The sequence below is a fragment of the Impatiens glandulifera genome, chromosome 1 (genome assembly GCF_907164915.1).
Source record: "Impatiens glandulifera chromosome 1, dImpGla2.1, whole genome shotgun sequence".
NCBI classification, from domain to species: Eukaryota; Viridiplantae; Streptophyta; class Magnoliopsida; order Ericales; family Balsaminaceae; genus Impatiens; species Impatiens glandulifera.
The window spans coordinates 4662841-4686651 of record NC_061862.1 but is presented as its reverse complement, the minus strand read 5'-3'; the positions used below and the strand labels follow the sequence as shown (position 1 = coordinate 4686651).

The 23811-nt window shown below is 34.3% G+C and overlaps 5 non-coding genes across 5 annotated transcripts; 2 read left to right on the top strand and 3 right to left on the bottom strand.

Moving 5' to 3' along the window:
• Positions 1 to 2439: 2439 nt before the first annotated feature.
• LOC124922869 lies at positions 2440 to 2554 on the top strand. The gene has a single exon (XR_007097920.1). It is a non-coding gene; the product is annotated as a U5 spliceosomal RNA (small nuclear RNA).
• Positions 2555 to 3062: 508 nt separating this feature from the next.
• LOC124922999 lies at positions 3063 to 3165 on the bottom strand. Its single transcript, XR_007098041.1, has one exon. It is a non-coding gene; the product is annotated as a U6 spliceosomal RNA (small nuclear RNA).
• A 1554-nt stretch (positions 3166 to 4719) lies between these two features.
• Positions 4720 to 4822, top strand: LOC124923019. Its single transcript, XR_007098060.1, has one exon. It is a non-coding gene; the product is annotated as a U6 spliceosomal RNA (small nuclear RNA).
• Positions 4823 to 5381: 559 nt separating this feature from the next.
• On the bottom strand, positions 5382 to 5497 carry LOC124922960. The gene has a single exon (XR_007098004.1). It is a non-coding gene; the product is annotated as a U5 spliceosomal RNA (small nuclear RNA).
• Positions 5498 to 18455: 12958 nt separating this feature from the next.
• Positions 18456 to 18573, bottom strand: LOC124922952. Its single transcript, XR_007097996.1, has one exon. It is a non-coding gene; the product is annotated as a U5 spliceosomal RNA (small nuclear RNA).
• Positions 18574 to 23811: the final 5238 nt, after the last annotated feature.

Below are 23811 nucleotides of genomic sequence, written 5' to 3'. Positions count from 1 at the left end.
ACAGATAAGTAGAACCATTTATCACTCAAAAGACATTCAAGACCCGCAGATGAAGGAAAACCCTAATGGTCGGAGAAGAATGTAACTAACCTCGTGGGTGCGACAATCTGGCTGCGGAGAGTCAAGGGATGATAGTGAAGATGAAGGCAAGCCCTAATGGTTGAAGAAGAATGTAACTAACCTCGTGGGTGCGACAATCTGGCTGCGGAGAGTCAAGGGATGATAGTGCAGATGAAGGCAAGCCGTAATGGTTGAAGAAGAATGTAACTAACCTCGTGCGCACGACAATCTGGCTGCAGAGAGTAGAAGGATGATAGCACAGAAATATGGCTGTAGAGATTAGAAGGATGATAGTCTGATTAACACAGGCAGAAAGATTTTTTAGGTTAGAAAGAATTGGTCAGCGTAGAAAGAAAATGTGTTAGACTTGATAATTAAAAACTGATTCTAGTTTTAAAATATATATAATTTAAAATTTTATTATTAAATATAATATAATATTTAATTTATTTATTTTTGGTTTATTTTATTTTTTACTTTTAATTTAATTAATTTTAAATACTTAAATAAAAGACAGATGTTAATAAAAAAAATTAATAATGTTATAAAATTTTAAAATTTATGAATTAAATTTTAGTGTAAATAAAATTTTAAGTTAAATTTTATTTTAAAATTTTAATATAGTGAAATAAAATATTTATAAAGTTTAAAAATAAAACATAAAAAATATTAAATTTATAATACTTAAGTTTTAAGGATTTTAACAAAGTTTGTATATAAAAAAAAATAAAGGTGGTTGTAAAGTATAAAGGTTGCCAAAAGTTTTATTTTTTTAATTTTTACCCACGCTTAATAAGCGTTGGCATATAAAGGTGGTTGAAAGTGTGTTTTGTTGTAGTGCATTTCGAGAAAATAAAAAATGGTCTATAAATATAATAGAATTATTCTATTATTACTCACGGATAATAGTGAAATCAATAGCGCATAGTCAAAAGAAAATTATAACCAATTAAACATACTTTATGAGCAATGCTTTTAGGCGGTGCTAACGATTTAATAATTATCTTTGTAGTTCCAGAATATTTCAGTTTATATTCGAAGTGTCTATCTAAGCTAATAAATGGACTTATTCATCTTTTGACAAAGACTTGTGACATATGTTATGTCAATGACACTACTTCGTTTCGTTTTATCTAATCACTTTTTTTTTCAAAGTTACTTTTCTATTCGAAATATATATTCCAAAAAATGGTTTCTTAATTACAATATTGATTTAGGACCCTCAATTCTCTTTTTTATAATCACTTTTAATGCCTGTTCCGGAACGATAGGACAATTATGTTATTACTAAACTTGTTGAAGAGATGAAATAGAACCAAGTTATATCTTTTTTAATGAGAGGTTGATTCGAACTACAAATTGAATCAGTTTCTCGTCAACAAAGAGCACAACACAAATAGTTTATGCAACTTCAACAACGGTAGGTAACGTGCTTTAAAAAAAATCTATTAGATCGTGTTCTTTCTATGCTTGTTTTTTGTTTTTGAACCGATGTGGGACTTCTTTACATTCTTTAACAATTATTAATTATTAACCTTTCTTTTGTCATAAAATAAATTAATGAAAATTATAATAATATTATATATTTAAATTTAACTTATTGTAAAACTAATAATTTTTAACCAATATTCATTTTTTTTTTCAAGTATCTTATATAAGAGTTATAATATGATTAAATTGAGTTATAAAATCTATATTTGTAAACACAACTATAATCTTATTTATTAATGTATTGTTTGAATTATACTTTATTTTATTTATTTTGTAATAAATAAAAATATTTCACTCTTTATTTGGCATACTTCCTTTGAATTGTAATCTTTCAAAATTATTTTGAAGGATGCGCAGATTAATTTTTTACATCATAGTTAATTGTGTTCAAAATCAAATTCTTACATCCTAATTGTTCAATACATGACAAGGGACCTTATCTTCTTTTGCCCCCTCTCTTGAGAAGTCATTTAGTTAGAGGAGCGAATAAAAAAGGGACAAAGGCCATACTAACTAGAAGCCACAACATGTCTTCTATTTTTTTCATTTTAATAAGTTAGTTAGTTTGAGAAAAAAATCAAAATTAAAGTGTTTTTAGTGAAAATCAAATATTTAAAATAAAACTCTTTTTATTGGAGCTAAACTAATAAATCATTGTAATAGTTTTGTTATTAACATTTATATATAAGTTTGATAAAATAATATACTTAAAACTATCAAATTCTTGAAAATATTATTGAATTATTCTATTCTTTAAATAAAAGAAGAAAAAACCATTAGGCTCAATAATGACTAAAAAAAGTGTGATGTCCCACATTGTTAGATGAAGTGATAATAAAGATCCAGTATTATTATAAGAGGGGAGTTGGTAATTAGAAAAAATTATGAAGCCAAGCACTGAACACAAAGCGAACTATTCTTTCGCCTTTTACTAAAGAATACCGTGTGTTCTTTGCAATATGTGGCATACGCCTATTTTTGTTGGGTCCTCTAATCGGAAGCACCCTACAATTGAGTTTAAACTTTGAATTTATCTTATCTACGAAAATTTAATTCATAATATTTATTAATGTATTATTTGAATTATACTTCAAAAAAATTTTAATAAATAAAACTATTTCACTCTTTATCCGACAACATACTCCCTTGTAATCCTTCAAAATTATTTTCGTTTAGATGTGCAGATTAATTTTTTACACCATTGTTAATTCTCTTCAAAAATAAATTCTTACATTCTAATTGTTCTATGCATGACAAGGGACCTTATCTTCTCTTGCCCCCGTTCTTGAGAAGACTCAATCATTTAGTTAGAGGAGCGAATGAAAAAGGGACAAAGACCCTACTAACTAGGAACCACAACATTACTTTTATTTTTCATCTTAATAAGTTAGTTAGTTTGAGAAAAAAATCAACAAATGTCATTGTGTGCAAACCTGTAAAGTACACAACAAAAAACTACACTATTTTCCCTCCGGTCGCCGGCGTACGCTTCGGAGAGGAAAAAGGATTAAAAAAATTTGGACCATTTCTCGATTTGTGCGTGTCATTCTTGCGCAGGGGCCATGCTAATCTTCTCTGTATCGTTCAAATTTTATCAAATGTCCCCGAAGGGACTTAACCATCTCTCTCATTCTTTAAAATACTTCATTCTTAAGTTAGAGGAGCGATGTGGGATCAATTTTAGAAAATGAATGGACAACTGCTATTTTTTGCTATTTTTTGTGATCGACTGCTAGAGTGTTTTTCGAGGAACGCATGTGTTCTATATAGAGAATGAGGGTCTTTCAAAGTATGCCCTCGATTTATAGGGTTTTTTCTTTTGAGGAAATATTAATTTTATGGGAGAAAAAGAATGGAGAGCTACCCATTATGTCATGTTGATAAGGTGTCCAAGGGCAAAGCTAGGATTTAAAATCTAGTCGGGCTAAGTTATTTCCATAAAATTTACCCGGCTAGAATGATAATAATATGAAAAAAAATATACGTAGTTTACAGTCGTTAGGTCCCTTCATCGACCAGAGAAATCAATAGCGACGATATTTCTCCCCGTCGTTATTTCCATTCGCATACAAACTGTTTTGAGTTACCCGGGCTGTACATAGATCTCCGTAGATAAGAAAAATTTAAAAATTAAACTCAATTGTAAAGTGCCTCCGATTAGAGGACCTAACAAAAATAGGCGTATGCCACGTATTGCAAATAAAAGGAGAAAGAATAGTTTGCTTTGTCTTCAGTGTTTGGCTTCATAATTTTTTGTAATCACCAACTCCCCTCTTATAATAATATAGAATCCCTATTTTCACTCCATCTAACAATGTGGGACAACACACTTTTTTGTCATTATTGAGGCTAATGGTGTTTTTTCTTCGTTTATTTAAAGAATAGGATAATTCAATAATACTTTCAAGAATTTGATACTTTTAACTATATATTATTTTATCAAATATTAATAACAAACTATTACAATGATTTATTAGTATAGCTCCAATAAAAAGAGTTTTATTTTTAACATTTGATTTTCCCTAAAAACGCTTTAATTTGGATTGAAGTTATTACTATGATGGTGGTTATAACTTGTACTTTCAAACAAGGTATATGACTCGTATTTGATATTTAATAAACTTATCTTATAATCATTATGAAGAATGTTACTTAGATTAACAGAGGCATCGACACCTTCAAGGGAGTGTCTATGTACAGCCCGGGTAACTCAAAACAGTTTGCACGCGAATGGAAATAACGACGGGGAGAAATATCGTCTCTATTGAGTTCTTCGGTCGATGAAGGGACCTAACGACCGTAAACTACGTATATTTTTTTTCATATTATTATCATTCTAGCCGGGTAAATTTTATGGAAATAACTTAGCTCGACTAGATTTTAAATCCTAGCTCTGCCCTTGGACACCTTATCAACATGACATAATGGGTAGCTCCCCATTCTTTTTCTCTCATAAAATCAATATTCCCTCAAAAGAAAAAACCCTATAAATTGAGGGCATACTTTGAAATACCCTCATTCTCTATATAGAACACATGCATTCCTAGAAAAACACTCTAGTAGTCGATCACAAAAAATAGCAGTTGTCCATTCATTTTCTAAAATTGATCCCACATCGCTCCTCTAACTTAAGAATGAAGTCTTTTTAAAAATGAGAGAGATGGTTATGTCCCTTCGGGGACATTCGATAAAATTTGAACGATACAGAGAAGATTAGCATGGCCCCTGCGCAAGAATGACACGCACAAATCGAGAAATGGTCCAAATTATTTTTACCCTTTTTCCTCTCTGAAGCGTACGCCGACGACCGAAGGGAAAATAGTGTAGTTTTATGTTGTGTACTTTACCAGTTTGCACACAATGACATTTGTTGATTTTTTTCCTCAAACTAACTAACTTATTAAGATGGAAAAATAAAAGACATGTTGTGGCTCCTAGTTAGTAAGGTCTTCGTCCTTTTTTCATTCGCTCCTCTAACTAAATGATTGAGTCTTTTCGAGAGCGGGGCAAGAGAAGATAAGGTCCCTTGTCATGCATAGAACAATTAGAATGTAAGAAGTTATTTTTGAAGAGAATTAACTATGGTGTAAAAAATTAATCTGCTGCGCATCTAAACGAAAATAATTTTGAAGGATTACAATTAAAAGGGAGCATCTAAACGAAAATAATTTTGAAGGATTACAATTAAAAGGGAGTATGACAGATAAAGAGTGAAATACTTTTATTTATTACAATTTTTTTGAAGTATAATTCAAATAATACATTAATAATTATTATGAATTAAATTTTTGTAGATAAGAAAAATTCAAAGTGTAAACTCAATTGTAGGGTGCCTCTGATTAGAGGACCAAACATAAATAGGCGTATGCCACATATTGTAAAGAACACACGGTATTCTTTAGTAAAAGGTGAAATAATAGTTCGCTTTGTGTTCAGTGCTTTGTTTCGTAATTTTTTCTAATCACCAACTCCCCTCTTATAATAATATCGGATCCTTATTTTCACTTCATCTAACAATGTGGGACATCACACCTTTTTTTGTCATTATTGAGCCTAATGGTTTTTTCTTCTTTTATTTAAAGAATAGGATAATTCAATAATATTTTCAAGAATTTGATACTTTTAAGTATATTATTTTATCAAACTTATATATAAATGTTAATAACAAAATTATTACAATGATTTATTAGTTTAGCTTCAATAAAAAGAGTTTTATTTTAAATATTTGATTTTTACTAAAAACACTTTAATTTTGATTTTTTTCTCAAACTAACTAACTTATTAAAATGAAAAATATAGAAGACATGTTGTGGCTTCTAGTTAGTAGGGCCTTTGTCCCTTTTTTATTCGCTCCTCTAACTAAAGGACTTCTCAAGAGCGGGGGCAAGAGAAGATAAGGTCCCTTGTCATGCATAGAACAATTAGGATGTAAGAATTTGATTTTGAACACAATTAACTATGATGTAAAACATTAATCTGCGCATCTAAACGAAAATAATTTTGAAGGATTACAATTCAAAGGAATTATGCCAAATAAAGAGTGAAATACTTTTATTTATTACAAAAAAATAAAAATAAAATATAATTCAAACAATACATTAATAAATAATATGAATTAAATTTTTGTCAATAAGAAAAATTTAAAATTTAAACTCTGCTAAATTAAAATAATATATAAATATTCCAAAACTTGATTCGATAAGATTATAGTTGTGTTTACAAATATAGATTTTATAACTTAATTTAATCATATCCTAGACCAGCAAAGTAAGGTCTTTGTATAACTCAATTAAATCATATTATAACTCTTATATAAGATACTTGAAAAAAAATTAAATATTAGTTAAAAATTATTAGTTTTACAAAAAGTTAAATTTAAATATATAATATTATTATAATTTTCATTAATTTATTTTATGACAAAAGAGAGGTTAATAATTAATAATTATGAAAGAATGTAAAGAAGGCCCACATCGGTTCAAAAACAAAAAACAAGCAGAGAAAGAACACGATCTAATAGATTTTTTTTAAAATCACGTTTACCAATCGATGTTGAAGTTGCATAAACTATTTGCATTGTGCTCTTTGTTTACGAGAAACTGATTTAATTCGTAGTTCGATTCAACCTCTCATTAAAAAAGATATAACTTGGTTCTATTTCATCTCTTCAACAAGTTTAGTAATAACATAATTGTTTGTCCTATCGTTCTGGAACAGGTATTAAAAGTGATTATAGAAAAGAGAATTGAGGGTCTAAATCAATATTGTAATTAAGAAACCATTTTTTGGAATATATATTTTGGATAGAAAAGCAACTTTCACAAAAAAAAAAGTGATTAGATAAAACGAAACGAAGTAGTGTCATTGACATAACAGATGTCACAAGTCTTTTTCAAAAGATGAATAAGTCCATTTATTTGTTTAGATTGACACTTCGAACATAAACTGAAATATTCTGGAACTACAAAGATAATTATTAAATTATTAGCACCGCATAAAAGCATTGCTCATAAAGTATGTTTAATTGGTTATAATTCTCTTTTTACTCTGCGCTGTTGATTTCACTATTATTCGTGAGTAATAATAGAATAATTCTATTATATTTATAGACCATTCTTTATTTTCTCAAAAATGCACTACAACAAAACACACTTTTAGCCACCTTTATATGCCAACGCTTATTAAGCGTGGGTAAAAATTAAAAAAGTAAAAACTTTTGGCAACCTTAATACTTTACAACCACATTTATTTTTTTTATATACAAACTTTGTTAAAAACCTTGAAATTTAACTATTATAAACTTAATAATTTTTATGTTTTATTTTTAAACTTTATAAATATTTTATTTCACTATTTTAAAATTTTAAAATAAAATTTGACTTAAAATTTTATTTACACTAAAATTTAATTCATAAATTTTAAATTTTTTATAACATTATTAATTTTTTTATTAACATTTGTCTTTTATTTAAGTATTTAAAATTAATTAAATTAAAAGTAAAAACTAATATAAACCAAAATTAAATAAATTAAAAATTATATTATATTTAATAATAAAATTTTAATTTATATATATGTATTTTAAAACTAGAATCAGTTTTTAATTATCAAGCCTAACTCATTTTCTTTCTACGCTGACCAATTCTTTCTAACCTAAAAAATCCTTCTGTCTGTGTTAATAAGACTATCATCCTTCTACTCTCTACAACCAGATTTCCGTGGTATCATCCTTTTACTCTCTACAGCCAGATTGTCGTACGCACGAGGTTAGTTACATTCTTCTTCAACCATTAGGGCTTGCCTTCATCTGCACTATCATCCCTTGACTCTCGCAGCCAAATTGTCGCACCCACGAGGTTTGTTACATTCTTCTCCGACCATTAGGGTTTTCCTTCATCTGCGGGTCTTGGAAGTCTTTTGAGTGATAAATGGTTCTACTTATCTGTTTTAAGGATGCAACGAGGTTTATATGCGATTTATTTAGGTCACTGGTTTTATTTTTCATGTCTGGCTCATAGATTTACCCCTTGTTATAGTGTTTTGGATTTCTCAGTTATTTTCAGTTGGATTTTGATGCTAGGTTGTTATCACTACACTAGATGATTAAACCATCTTTATGAGTGAGAAATGGTTATACTTCTTTGTTTTAAGGATGAATTAGAATATATATTTGACTTATTTAGTTGAACCATCTTTATGAGTGAGCTGTTGTACTCTCCATACAAATTACAACTTACAAGCGCACTCACATGTATATAGTTTGTATAAAATCCAGATGATTAGCTCGCAACCTTTAATTTCCAAAGTCATAATATGTTTTCCCTTGATATGTTTGTTTGTGTAATAATATTCGTGCCTACATTATAGTGTGATGATGAAAGTGGTCACATAACTCTGATTTAGCTACAGGGATACAACTTGAACTAATTTGAATCCCAATAAATTAGGGCTGAAGCAATATCCATTATCGTGTGTTTGAATTCTGCATCTGCTTATAAATCATACAAATCTTTCAATTAAACTGAGACAGAGGTTGTTTATAATCAGACAGCAAACAATAGTCCTGGTATTAGATTTGCGTCTAAGAATACATATCTTTTTCAAGGATCTCTTAACATTGTTCGTCTCTACAAGAAATGATTTATTCTTTGTTGTATGCACATGTTTGACGAATTTGGATATATATGAATTTGGTATTTGCTGGTACAGTGGTATTGAGAATCATCACAATCACAAGAAAGAAAGAGGTGGATGAATTCCTTGTAATTTTACTTGTTTATGGTGACATTTAATATAGGTTTTATTAGGAAGGGTGTTATGAATTCCCCAATCGTTATGCCCGATCAAGGATTCTTTGGTTGTTCCTAATTGGATTTCTTTAATTTTCTATCACCTGTCAATGTACTTTCTTGTCTTTATTGAGTATTTTTTTGTTTGATATGTATAAATTTATAAAATCAGTTTTATACAGGGTACAGAAAATGAGTACTAGTCACCAAAGTGAATGGAATGTTTGGAAACTATTCTACCACTGGTGCTTATATTATATCAATGGAAAGGCCTATAACATAACTGGGGTTACATAGTATTGTTAAAAAAGTTAGTTTTTAACCAATGGATAAATATAACTTGTGTCTGTTGGATCAGATGGACAGTTGTTGTCGCAATATTAGTAGATTATGTTTTTCCATTATGCTTATATTATATCAATGGAAAGGCCTATAACATAACTGGGGTTACATAGTATTGTTAAAAAAGTTAGTTTTTAACCAATGGATAAATATAACTTGTGTCTGTTGGATCAGATGGACAGTTGTTGTAGCACCATTAATAGATTATGTTTTGTCATATAATGTTATCAGGGTATCAAGGTAGATTTTTTAACAGAAGGATTATATTTTGAACGAATAGTTTTAAAATGCCCACATTATTTAACGATACAATCATTTATCCATGTGGGTGTAGGTTTTCTCAAATAACTTCTCCTAATCTCATTCTCCAATAATTCTAAGAAAGAGTCAGACTAGAAGGTTAGTATTTAGTAATAATAATTGTTTCACAAAATGATGATTTCAAAACTAAGGGTGAATGCATTTGCAGGTATCGCCTTCATCAACACTTTAATAGTCATTTGAGTCCCTCAATGTGAAGAAATTTGATAGTATTGATCTTTCTTTCGCCAAAGGTATGTTGGTTTTGATTTCATGGTGATTATGACTTTGTTTCAATGGGAAATATAAAAGGGAAATTTGTAGGGAGGAGAGTATAGATCTCCACACTATTCATTTATTGTTTATAACCTAGTGATCTATTCTCATTTTATAGGACCTGAAATGAAATATAAAATAAATATAAGTTGTTTAGTATAAAGGACAAACTTGAATGGATATTGGTATGCTAACAATTACAATGTGTTGTTATCCTTTACTCTTACATCTCTTTGTTTCTTTATTTTTTTTAGAAAGAAAATAAAAATAAATCAAACACACGACATTTTCTCCATTTCAAACATAATATTTCTTGAGCGTATCAAGATTAAAAGGGGATGAGCATTCAATTCCATCGAGAGAAGTGAAACGCACAACTCCTCTTGAAAAGATATGTTTGATGACAAAAGGTCCCTCCCATGGCTGTTGGAACTTCCCTCTAGGATCCTACAACTTTCAGGTCTTCTTGAAAACAAGATCTCCGACAACAAGATGCCTAGGCTTGACCTTCTTGTTGAACTCCCTCGCCATGCGTCTCAGAAGAGTCATTTAACTCATAATCGGTCATCCTTTTTATGATGTAGTAGATTGGCACATCTTCTTTGATTTTATTCTCCTGGGCTAGAATGCTCTCTATGGATGACTCAGTGATAGTGAAGTGAAGAATCAAAGAACTCCTGGCCTCAGAGACATGAGGATAGGAAGGGATTGCAAATACGCCTTCACCTTCTCGAGGACATGTTAATGAGTATCACTCTAGACAACTTTTGACCCTTCTTCAAAAGCTTGAAGAGAGAATCACAATTGGAAGTGAGCTTACTAATGTAGCGACTAATATATTGAATTTTGTCCAAAAATTCCCGAACCTCCCGCTCATTTCAGGGTGCTGGCATGGATTTGATGGCCGCAATCTTGCTAGAGTCGAGTAGGAACTCAAATTTTTCAAGTACATATTGTGGCACCGTTTAGGGTATTTCTGGGTGAATAGTTCCGGTAGGATGATCACCATTTTCGAGAAAATAAAGAATGGTCTATAAATATGATGGAATTATTCTATCATTGCTCACTAATAATAGTGAAATTAATAGCGCAAAATCAAAAGAGAATTGTAACCAATTAAACATACTTTGGAGCAATACTTTTATGCGGTGATAATGATTTAATAACTATCTTTGTAGTTCCAGAATATTTCAGTTTATGCTCGAAGTGTCTATCTAAGCGAATATAGATAAAAAATAGTTCAAGGAATGTATAACTAAATAAATGGACTTATTCATCTTTTGACATAGACTTGCGACATTTGTTATGTCAATGACACTACTTCGTTTTGTTTTGTCTAGTCACTTCTGTTAGATAAAATTAGACCGGTTAAATAGAACTTAACAAAAACAAACTTCCTGTGCAGGAACGGTTAAAGAATCAGGATCGGTCAAGTAATCCAACCGATCAAGCAACCCAACTGGCCAAGAACCTAACCAATCAGGAAAACAAGACAGGTTAGAAGACAAGGCAACAGATGTAACCAAAACCGAACAAACCTGAAGCTATGAAAAACCTAAAATCATCCGGTTAACTCAAACAACCGGTAGACATTCTAAACCGAAATACATCAATCCAGAAAACTAATGAAGAAGCTACTTAGAGAAAGAAGCCAAGAACATCAAACTAAGTACAATCTACAAATCGGTGCAAACAAACACTTTGAGTAACTGCGGAAGATGATACCAAAGAGACAGACTGTAACATTGCCCTATCCATACAAGTCTGAGGATACTCTACAGGATGCAGAAAACCGCCTGAAGAAGATCTTTCCATTTTGGGATAAGTCAGAGGCACAACATTCCAGGTGTCGGCAACTGTCCAACCGATAGTGCTACATTAAGTAAAAGAAAAACCTAGACGGTTTGACCTACGCACTAGAAGCCTAAACCGCCAGGTCTGAATCACTGAACCTCTGCTCAACCAATCAGATTCAAGGAAAAGAAATGTGACTGTTGGCACATTTCACCTATAAAAGAAGGAGCTGAAGAGGAGTAAATGCAGTTACAAGTTACAAGAGAAAACATTTAAGAGCTACACCAACTCATGTTATAAGTGGTCTTTATCTCTCTAAATTAAAAGAGCTTAAGTGTACATTTGAAGTGAGATTACAATTTCGGTGAGAATTGTACGAGTGTTATCGAGCAGCAAATAAGTCTCGATCGGATTGTGCGTATGTATTCCTTAGTGAATATCCTTCTCGCGGTTTCGAGAAGAAGGGGTGACGTAGGAGTTTTATCTCCGAACATCCATAAAAACCTGTCTTGCTCTTTACTTTCTGCCGGATTTACATTCTAACCGATCTATACTAACCGACTCATACCACCCTAACCGATTTACATAACTTTTATCAATTTACTAAGCCTCAAACCGACCTCCTAATCTCCAAAACGACTTTATTCAAATCTGGTCTTACTCATCCCGTGTGCGTGTTGCTTCAGTTTGAAACAAACCACTTCCGCACTTGAACTCGGTTCAAGGGTTTGTGACAGCCTTTGTAGTATTGAAACCCAGTGTTAATCTCTAACCGGATTAAACGCCAACCTTTGAGTGCAAACCTGCCAGACCCCGGTCCGCCATCCGCGACCTAAATCCTAACAATTGGTATTAGAGTAGTTAGTTTCAATACTCAAGCAAGCATGACTCTCGATAAGCCTTCAATGCTAGAAGGTGATGATTTCGTCAACTGGAAGGCACGCATGCACCTGCACTTAATCACCATGGATGACGAGATGCAGTTCATCCTGACTGAAGGACCGATAAATATTGATAAAGATAGGGAGGAATGGACAAAAGAAGATAGGAGAAGAAATAATCTGGACAACCATGCTAGAAACCACATCATCAACGGTTTGGACAGGAATACCTTCTGTAAGCATATGAGTTTGAAATGAGATCTAGGATTGAAGATGAAGTCTCAGCTTTAACCTCTACAAAGGCCTTATTCACATCCATGGAACCGGTTGCTCCTGCACCGATCAGAACCGCTGAACAGTTCACCGAGGATGTTATGGCAATGCTTGCACAGAAGTTTGGCAGATTCATGAAGAGAAGCCAACCGACAAACAATAACTACGGTGATAAATCTAATGTTAGATGCTCTAATTGCAATTGTTTGGGATATTTCAGGTGGGAATGTAGAAAACCAAGGCGGGATGACCGGAAACCGGATGATCAAAACCACCGAAATAACTACCAACAAACCGGTGAAGGAAAAGAAATTCAAAAAGAACTGATAGCCGATGATGGAGGAACTTTATGGGCTCACAGTGACAGTGATAATGAACTCACATGTCTCATGGCAAATTAGGAATAGGTATTTGACTCTCCCTGTGAAGAATTTACTAAAGATGAGGAACACGTATTTGACTCTCCCTGTGAATTTACTAAAGAATTCACTAATTAACCGCATCGGGACCAATGACTGAAAACCGACCGGTTTGAATATAATATATTTTGGATTATTTAGTCTCCTAACAAAAGCGGAACAACTGTCTGGGTTTAGATGTATCTGTTTTGAAAAGATACTTTTTCTAAGCAAAATAGTCATACCTTAAAAGACGTTAAGATATGATATCTCTCACCGTCAAGGCCTATGACTCACACCTTAGGTTGTAGACATACTTAATTCATGCAAATCCTTTTACCCTATGGTCAATAGACTACATTAACTGCTACCTACTGGATAATACTATCATCCTTCAACTAATATATAAGTTAGATGAATATCAACCAAATATCCACAAACATCAAAAATCATTTCACTAATACAAAAATATCTCAGTTCCAAAACATTCTCCAAGTTGATTTTGATTCCACTCAATGGACAGAGCATTATGAGATGTTTAAAATGATCAAGTCTCTTGAAAACATCGGTCTAAAACCCTTCTTAGATGACAAACATGTCATCTTCCCTGAAACCGTTCAGGAATTCTTCCACAACACAAGGGTTTTCCGCGGTACTCCATACTTTGATACCCTCATTTAATCTAGGGTTGGAGGAACCGTGTTTGATTTTTCTGAGTGTGACTTTGCTAGATGTTTCGACCTTCCAAAGCAAGGTCTCACCGATCTGAATGTTCCGTCCGAACTAAAAGACAAAATATCTCTGAACTTCTCTTGATCGAACCATCCCGTCAATGACCACGGAGCTCGGTCATCATTGAGGGCTGAATACTAGATTCTCAATGACATCATCGGTCGATCCATCATGGGAAAGGATGTAAAGAACACCTACTGCACCATCGTCTTCAACATGATGACCGTTATCACAACCGATACCCCGGTCAACTGGTCCAGGGTGTTGTTCGACATCCTGATCTGGATGATCACCACTCGTCATACCGGTTTCATTCCCCAAATCAGCTCCCTACTCATGGAACTCGGAGTTCCGCTATGTCCGGGCGAGGGGCTGAACCAGTCCCAAGTTGTGACCAGGGAAATCGCCGACTCCTTCTATGAGCGGTTCGAGAAGGCCTGGAAGAAGAAGAACCGACATCTCAACTCCTCCGGAAATTAAGTCACTCCTTCTTACAACCGGTCATTTTGTTGTATGTACTTGTTGTATTGTCATCCTACTCCATTATGATCTTTTCGGTTAATCTATGTGTTTCCTTCGGTTTGTTGTAACTCCACTTTCATTAATGAAAAGTAACTTTTGAATTCCAACTACATGGGAAACTACACAAACCTAGTTACTTCCCAACTAGATTCCCCACCTCGAGCTCCGCAACCGGTCAAAAATAACTCCTTCCCAAGGAGTTTTGGAAACATAAATATTCCCAACATTAATAAGACAAAACAGAATATTAGCATTAAATGATCATATTTTCCCTCCAATTTCAAATATATATAAGGAACCTCCCTCTATCATTCCACATACCTCCAAACAACTTATAATTTCTTAAGCTCTCTCTCTCTCTTAGCAAGATTTGAAAGAATGTCTAACCGTATCCTAAGGAATTATCTATGCATTGATTTCGACTCTGTCCTCAACATGGAGGATGTTGAAGTGAGGGAAATCCTCTTTGAATCCCTCAACGATACCGGCCTTCGTGATTTTCTCGAAGAATCCGGATCCATGTTCATTCTAGAAGTGATGGAATTCTTCAACAATGCAGCCATGTTCGTCGATGCCATTACTTCCGTCGTGAAAAACCACATTTTTGTTCTTCATGAAAGTGGATTCTCCCGGATGTTCAATCTGTCCACTGAAGGGTTCTCCGATTTCCCATCCCGGGTGGGGAGTGCAGTAGTTGACTATGCCGAAATGTTCTCCGGAACCGAAGTATCGGTGGAGAACTACGGTCTGAAAACCCGCCTCGCCCGTCACATCCAACTCCTTCACGAGATTGTCAATCGATTGATCATCTGTCAATCTCCGAACCAGAACTACTCTAAGAAGGTCTTCGACATGATGACCTACATCGTCAGCGACATCCCCATCAATTTGTCATCGGTCATCTTCAATAATTTGAAGACCATGGTCGAGAGAAAGAAAGGTTTCGGCTATGCTCCCCACATAAGTCGACTTCTTCGTACACACCATCCAAATCTTGGACCAGGTACCCCGGTGAACCCCTCGAATGTCCTCAACGAGGAAGTGGCGATTGACAAACTCACTAAAATGTCTGTTATGTAATTTTCATTTCCTTTTTGCGTATCTCAAACCGATCTCTGTATCGGTATCAATTATGTCTTTCAATCATACGGTCAGTTAAATTATTAAGTTCGAAAATCGGCTCAAGCTCACAAAGTTAAAATATCGGTTTAAATGTTCAACCGGTTAAAATTGCTAACCGCTTCATCACCGGTTAAATAACCACCTCATAAATAAAACGGTTACACTAAAACACCGCTCTCTTAATCAACAGTTACAAAAATAACCGCATTCCCGCTCAATCTTGTCGCTCAAAGTTTCCCGCCCATCGCTTGCCGCCCAATGATATTTTGGAGGGAAATCTCCCGCCTAATCCTGATGTTACGGTCCGCGGCGGTTGGAATTCCATCCCACGACTATAAATACGTTCCTTAGCCATTTTATTTCATTCTTCTGCGAAACTTCTTTCTCTCTCTAGCTCTCGAATCTCTCAAGCTTTCAAACTCTCGATCTCTCTGTCTCTCAAACTCACAATGGGTCGCAAATCTGTGCTTTTTACCCACATCTTCCAAGTCGATTTCGAAGAAATTCGAGCAAATGGATCGGCGGAAGCTAAACGAGTGTTAACTCAAATCTCTGAGTCCAGTCTTGAACACTTCTTGAATGGACCGTTCATTCTGTATCAAGAAGCGGTCAATGAATTCTTTCAAACCGCCGTACACGGCGAAGGAACCATAACCGCAATAATCGGCGGAAAACTGTTCAAACTCACAATGGAGTCGGTTGCTGAGGTTCTCCACTTACCAGCGGAGGGGAGCGACTTCTCGGTGCCTACGGACGAGGATACATTACAAGCGGTTTACTGGGATGTTTCGGATACCGATGTACCGATAGCAGTATCCGGTAAGAAAAACTCCCTCAAACCGGAATTTACACCGCTCTGCGAGATTCTATCAAAGTCGGTTCAAGGACGGAGAGACAACTATGATAGCCTCACACGATTGAAGATCGATATGATTGTCGGTTTAGTCAACGACACTAAAATCAACTGGGCCAAGTTAATCTTCTCTAACCTACGTGAGATGGTGGATCCATCATCCAAACGGTCGTGGGGTTACGCCGTTCCACTCGGCAAACAGATGCGCCATTTCAACGCTGAAACCGGCCTAGGCGTTTTCATCTCCCCCAGCAAAATCATAAAATCCCATCACTTTTTGAAACCGGAGGATAAACCGGGCAAGACAAAGGTCTCCGCCCGCAAAGGGAAATCTAAGCCTAAGAAGAAGAAGGCTCCGGTAGGTGAACAGTCCGGAAGCAAGGCAGCCTCGCAACCGACTAGGTCGGCTAGTATTTAGACCGACACACTTAATCCAGAAAACTCGGCTTCAAGCTCTAGCCGGACTCTCTCACACATCACTAAGGCGGATCGGTCTGGCAAAGGGAAAGAGAAGGTGGTCGAAGAACAATCGGCCAGAAATGATGATATTGATACCGGTTCGGGCAGGCAACCAGAAAGAAATGAATCCTCGGATGAACACATTCGGCAAGTGGGAGAGGATCTCGTCGCCAAAATATTGGATCAACTCCACGTTCAGGCTCACGCTGCAAGCGACGTCTATTTTCAATGGGCTCTGATTCGGCAGGAAACCCTCTTTGCTAACATGTTACCGGAGCATCCCGATGACCGAAGGTATGAGAAGATGATTGACATGGAAGCGGCGGTGCTCAAACTTACAAGAGCCAAGGACGTGGTGACCGCTCTTCGAAGAGGAAGGATGGTCGAACCGCATGCACGGTTGATAGAGCTTTCTGACCATATCCTTCATCTTCGTGAAAAATATGTCCCTGGGACGGAGGATTCCCCGTTCGAGGCTTAGTGCTGGACATGCTAACGGTTAAAGAACAGGAACTAACCGATGAGCTGGCACGGTTAGAATCGGAACCCGCTCACAAAGAGGCGTCACTTTTCTCCAGATCTCATCTTGAGGATGATGGAGGTCCGAATCCGAACGAGGCCGAGCATACCTCCCCTCCACCGGAACCCATAATCAACAGCACCGAAATCGAAATGGGTACACCGCCCACTGATCGGCTAGGATCTCCGCAAACCGACAATGCATCGGTGCCGGCTGTAACAGAGGATATGGTCAAGGAAATTATCGAGGAATTTGTCAATGAATCCACGTGGCAAAAGAAAATAAAGGAAACCGCAGCAAAATCTATCGAGTTAATTGAATCTACCGATAAACAGCTGGAAGCCACGGTTGAACGGATTACGTCCGTTGAGGAAAAATACGGTCTTACTGATCTTCTGTTCGGCGAAACAACTGAAAAAACTAAGACATTAGAGGCCGTAACTAAGAAGTTGGAGACCGATATTGCTCATACCAACCAACAGGTCGGTTTGGTAAATCTCCACCTAATAACAACAGATCAAAGGCTGAATACTATTGAAGGAAATCAGTCTCAGTCCGGTGTCCAGGCCGGATCCATACTTGAAAAAATAGCATCGCTTGAGGAGAAGAATGCCAAGACCGAAGCCGATCTAAAGGCGGTCACCGAACAACTGGCGGAGATGGTAGCAGCAAAGCTGGAAGCCGACAAAGCACTTGAAAAGATGAATGAAATCGCGGCTCAAAAGATTCAAGATGCCGAGGACGAGCAAGTCCGGATTCAAAAGGAAACGGTACAAGCAGATGCAGACCTGGCCCAACATATCCAAAGAGTTGAAGATGTTGCACCGGCTATAGCGGTTCAACGAAATGAGGATGCGACTCGACTACTCGACCAACAACTTACATTCGAAGAGCTCGCCGAAGCCCATAAGAAATCAAAGGCGTCTGCTTCTGATTTTTGTCTTCATTCTGAAGTCTTTTCCAGGATCTACAATTTTTCTTTATGTGACCTTCTTTACCACAGTGATAACACTGTCTTCCCTTAGATTTTGATCTGCCTCTGGACTTGCTATGGCCTCTTGATTGTTGTCGGTATTCAGCTTTTCCCCTGTTCTCTGTGACAAGGGCCTGTGCACTATTTGTATTAGTTGACTTCCTTCTTGTCTCTTCATTGAACAAGATGCTAGTAACTATACTCATAGTGCCACGTATTGCAAAGAACACACGGTATTCTTTAGTAAAAGGCGAAAGAATAGTTTGCTTTGTGTTCAGTGCTTGTCTTCGTAATATTTTGTAATCACCAACTCCCCTCATATAATAATATCGAATCTCTATTTTCACTTCATCTAACAATGTGGGACAACACACTTTTTTGTCATTATTGAGGCTAATGGTGTTTTTTCTTCTTTTATTTAAAGAATAGGATAATTCAATAATACTTTCAAGAATTTGGTACTTTTAACTATATATTATTTTATCAAATGTTAATAACAAACTATTACAATGATTTATTAGTATAGCTCCAATAAAAAGAGTTTTATTTTTAACATTTGATTTTCACTAAAAACGCTTTAATTTGGATTGAAGTTATTACTATGATAGAGGTTATAACTCGTACTTTCAAACAAGGTATATGACTCGTATTTGATATTTAATAAACTTATGTTATAGTCATTATGACGAATGTTACTTAGATTAACAGAGGCATCGACACCTTCAAGGGAGTGTCTATGTACAGCTCGGGTAACTCAAAACAGTTTGTATGCGAATGGAAGTAACGACGGGGAGAAATATCGTCGCTATTGAGTTATAAAAAATATGGTTGTGTCACGCAACTGAAGTTGCGTTATGCAAGGGTACAATTGTCATTAAAAAAGAGGGTCACCAGCGCTATTTAAATTATTCACCCGCACTTTTCGCATTTCCCCCTGTTTTTAGGGTTATCTGCTCAAATTTCCCTTTTCTTTCTACGCTGACCAATTCTTTCTAACCTAAAAAATCCTTCTTCATGTTAATCAGACTATCATCCTTCTACTCTCTACAGCCAGATGTCCGTGCTATCATCCTTCTACTCTCTGCAGCCAAATTGTCGTGCGCACGAGGTTAGTTACATTCTTCTTTAACCATTAGGGCTTGCCTTCATCTGCACTATCATCCCTTGACTCTCTACAGCCATATTGTCGCACCTACGAGGTTAGTTACATTCTTCTCCGACCGTTAGGGTTTTCCTTCATCTGGGAGTCTTGGAAGTCTTTTGAGTGATAAATGGTTCTACTTATCTATTTTAAGGATGCAACGAGGTTTATATGCGATTTATTTAGGTCACTAGTTTTATTTTTCATGTCTGGCTCATAAATTTATCCCTTGTTGTTGTGTTTTGGATTTCTCAGTTATTTTCAGTTGGATTTTGATGCTAGGTTGTTATCGCTGCACTAGATGATTAAACCATCTTTATGAGTGAGAAATGGTTATACTTCTTTGTTTTAAGGATGAATTAGAGTATATATTTGACTTATTTAGTTGAACCATCTTTATGAGTGAGTTGTTGTACTCTCCATACAAATTACAACTTACAAGCGCACTCACATGTATATAGTTTGTATAAAATCTAGATGATTAGTTCGCAACCTTTAATTTCCCAAGTCATAATATGTTTTCCCTTGATTTGTTTGTTTGTGTAATAATATTTGTGCCTGCATTATAGTGTGATGATGAAAGTGGTCACATAATTCTAATTTAGCTACAGGGATACAACTTGAACTAATTTGAATCCCAACAAATTAGGGCTGAAACAATGTCCATTATTGTGTGTTTGGATTCTACATCTGCTTATAAATCGTACAAAATAGTGTATCTGTCAACTGAGACAAAAGTTGTTTATAATCAGACAGCAAACAAAAGTCCTGATATTAGATTAGCGTCTAAGAATACATATCTTTTTTGAGGATCTCTTAACATTGTTCGTCTCTACAAGAAATGATTTATTCTTTTTTGTATGCACATGTTTAAAGAATTTGGATATATAAGAATTTGGTATTTGCTGGTATAGTGGTATTGAGAATCATCACAAGAAAGGAAAAGGTGGATGAATTCCTTGTAATTTTACCTGTTTATGGTGACATTTAATATAGGTTTTATTAGGAAGGGTGTTATGAATTCCCCAATCGTTATGCCCGATCAAGTCTTCTTTGGTTGTTCCTAATTGGATTCCTTTAATTTTCTATCACCTGTCAATGTACTTTCTTGTCTTTATTGAGTATATTTTTGTTTGATATGTATAAACTTATAAAATCAGTTTTATACAGGGTACAGAAAACGAGTACTAGTCACCAAAGTGAATGGAATGTTTGGAAACTATTCTACCACTGGTGCCTATATTATATCAATGAAAAGGCCTATAACATAACTGGGTTACATAGTATTGTTAAAAAAGTTAGTTTTTAACCGATGGATAAATATAACTTGTGTTTGTTGGATCAGATGGACAGTTGTTGTCGCACCATTAGTAGATTATGTATTTCCATATAATGTTATCAGGGTTTATATCAAGGTAGATTGTTTAACAGAAGGATTATATTTTGAACGAATAGTTTTAAAATGCCCACATTAGTTAACGATACAATCATTTATCCATGTGGGTGTAAGTTTTCTCCGATAACTTCTCCTAATCTTATTCTGCAATAATTTTAAGAAAGAGTCAGACTAGAAGGTTAGTATTCAGTAATAATAATTGTTTTACAAAATGATGATTTCAAAACTAAGGGTGAATGCATTTGCAGGTATCGCCTTCATCAACACTTGAATCGTCATTTGAGTCCCTCCATGTGAAGAAATTTGATAGTATTGATCTTTCTTTCGCCAAAGGTATGTTGGTTTTGATTTCATGGTGATTATGACTTTGTTTCAATGGGAAATATAAAAGGGAACTTTGTAGGGAGGAGAGTATAGATTTCCACACTATTCATTTATTTCCTATAACCTAGGGATCTATTCTCATTTTATAGGACCTGAAATGAAATATGAAATAAATATAAGTTGTTTAGTATAAAGGACAAAATTGACTGGATATTGGTATGCTAATAATTACAGTGTGTTGTTATCCGTTACTCTTACATCTCTTTGTGAAAATTTTCTTGTTATGATCCATATAGATTGCATTGACAGGATGGTGAATTCCATAGGCATGTCGTAAGAGATTTCTCCCTCACTCAAGCACATAGTGAATATATTTTATGAAAGTAGTCAAAGGTCACCAATTATGTTTACTTCATTTGATAGTATAAATGAAGAATTTCATGAAACTTACAACATCAATGATAATGCTGAGTTGGATGATACTGGAATTGAAGATTTTGCAACATGGGGTTTCGAGAATGAAGATACGAATGGGGAAGACCCTATTTCCGGAGGTGATTATGAGGTTTTCTTTCAAACCTGCTTAACTTATGTCATTTGGGTTAAATGTTTATAATATTATAAAAATAAAGTATTTGGTTGATTATTTGAATGAATTAATTCATGGTGGGAAATATTTGTATTATTTTCAAATAACCTTTCATCAAACAAGGCCTAGAATTATGTAATATCCTTTTGTCCTAGCATTGAAAAAGAGTAAAGGATGATTCTTTACAATAGTTCGGGTTGAATCTTGCAGGAGAATGAATCATCTATTTTTCAACCCCTATTGTGGAAGATAGAATAGAGAATATGAGGAATATTTGTTTCTGAGTTTGGGGCTTAATTTAAAACACAATGTCCGGGTGTGTCCTGATCATTGAAAGTATCAGAAAGTAGGTAGGCCTTAGAAGCTTATGGAAGGAATATTACAATTACAGTTCTCAATTTCTTTCCTATTTCAAATAATTCATATGTTTATTATTATTTTTATTCTTCTAGGTTTGTAGGTTTAACTGAAGCATCCAATGAAGATGTTCATAGTGATGTAGAGGACAATGACACACTTATTCCTCAGCCTCGTTAGGTTGGTTAAAAAGTATCTGATTGTTTCATTATTTTAAATAATACAAATCATAGGATCTGTAAAATGCTATTCCAGAGATTGTCATATAGTTTCTTACCAATAAAAGGTCAGAAATAAAGAAAACTGTAGATTTGGAGCTCCTATTGTTGTTATATGACTATCCCTTTATATAGTACTTCCTTTGAACATAAAAATAGAGTTAGTTATATTACTTGTATAATAGAATTCTATAGCTTTGGTTGTTCATAGAATCACTCACTTTCTGTTAGGAAACATCTTTTAATTTTTTTGGTACAAACATGTTACGTGGACAATGATGTGAGGTGGGATTTAATTGATTGTATCTTGTATTTGTAAAGGGTGAGGGTTTATCTTATTGGCTCTATATTTATCTTCATTCTTTTCTTTTGTATCTGATTGATGAGTCTATTTGAAAATGAGTGTTTTGCTACATAGACTCTCTCAGAAATGATTTTTTTCGGAATATAATCTAAATGAAGTGTATACCATTGTAAATATTTCTTTTGATGATCATATGTTAAGTTGTAATAGTTTAAGTGTATTTACTAATTAACTATTGTGAATTCAACATGAAAATAAGATTGAAGTCAACTATTGTGAATTCAACATGTATATAAGATTGAAGTCAGTTATGACAAAACATCTAAACATGTGGATGTTCAGGCATTAAAATAAATTGTTTGGAACCACTTACAAGTATACAAGGAATCAATCAGATCTAAATAGTCTTCATATCTAAATCTGACTAGTTGTTTTTTGTTTTGGATGATTTTATAAACAATAATTATAGGATGAACAACAATTACCTCTTCTTCCTCTGTCGTAGAATTACAGTATTATTCGATTAATAATTACAGTATCATTCAATCATTTGAACTAACCATATAATGATTGGAGATGTTTTTCCAAAGAATTGAAACACCATCTAATAAGATTGGTCAAGTAAATTATTTACCATTCATAATATTTAATGTTTTTATATGGTTTTGCTTCTTTTAGGTTATCTTGTATGTTCATGCTATATGGTGTCATCCTACCGGAACTGTTCACATAGAAATACTCTGAACGGTGCCGATATGTACTTAGAAAATTTGAGTTCCTACATTGAATTAGGACTTGAGTGTATTGGTATTTTGTTTATGTGCATTTTTTATTTTTTGTATGCGAGTGTATTAGTATATTTTTTCTTTTGAATTTTTCTTTTGTTGTGAATATTTATAACACACCATATTAGAACTTGAACATGTATGTTTTTATGGATTTTATCGTTTCTTCGGCTAATTTCGAAAAGAAAATGGATTAATAAAATTTGCCCCATCTTTTAGAAAAATAATCTTACAAAACTCACACTAGAATTTGGAACTAAAGTAGTAATTTTGTATGCAAACATAAAGCAATATAAAAAAAAGATGGTTATTTAGTCTCATTTTGTTTTGGGAGTTTTGATGATTAATTTTTTGTGTTAGACATGTAAATGAAGGGAAATTTGGATTAGTAAATGACAAAGTCAATCCGAAA